We start from the raw sequence: 851 nt of genomic DNA, 5'->3' as shown, positions 1-851 counted from the left end.
TGCAAAATGCAACAAAACAAACAAAAATACGGCTACTATCCACTATTCTCTTAGAAATGCGCTCACTATACTAGTATTATATATACTAGAGCTGATATGGTTTATAGCAAGCAAATACTAGTTGATAAAAACACAGCAACGAGTAATTTCAAGAAATTATCAGTCAGTCACTTTGATATCATCTATTAAGATGGAAGCAAAGACAAAGTCTGCGGGCGGAAACAGCAAATGACCCTTAACACGTTTTTAGCGGGAAATTAGTGGGGGTGGTGTCAAGTTTCAAATCCCATGTGATGGATTTTATCGGTGACAGTGGTTTGAAATGCGCGCCAATCTAGACGGTCAGCTGGGCTCAGGCTAAATTTTGCGCTGGCGCACAAAGTCCCGTACATTGCGACTTCTAGTGTCGTCTTTTTTTGTAGAGTCGCCCTCTACACGACAGTGTGCTCAATGACAGTGTTCGTGGTTGGTGGCGTTTGGGAGTGGGCCAGGGAGCTTTTAATTGCGATGGCGATGCCCCCGCCGTAGTTGGGGTGGTCGTTTCGGTAGAATTTGAAGTTGTTTAATCTGTATTGGGTTTGGGGTTTCAAAAAAGTTTCCTGAAGGAGCGCGATGTCCACATCGTTTTCCCGGGGGTAGCTTTCAAATTCAAACCTTTTGGGATAGAGAGAGTTGGCGTTCCAGGACACGATGTGAACTGCCGCGGGTTTTAAGAGCATGCGAGTGCTTGTAGAGCGGGACAGCTGTTAATCTCAATAATTGCCGCTATAGGGTTGATTTTTGCTTGGATTTCACATTCAGGCATAAGCAGCCGCTGGATGAGCGCCGGGTTGAGGTTGGCGCTTTGGAGG

The sequence above is a fragment of the Dendroctonus ponderosae genome, unplaced genomic scaffold (assembly GCF_020466585.1).
Source record: "Dendroctonus ponderosae isolate FM_Combo_2020 unplaced genomic scaffold, Dpon_F_20191213v2 Dpon_F_20191213_8, whole genome shotgun sequence".
Taxonomy (NCBI): Eukaryota; Metazoa; Arthropoda; class Insecta; order Coleoptera; family Curculionidae; genus Dendroctonus; species Dendroctonus ponderosae.
The sequence above is the reverse complement of the archived record's forward strand: the minus strand, read 5'-3'. Positions refer to the sequence as shown.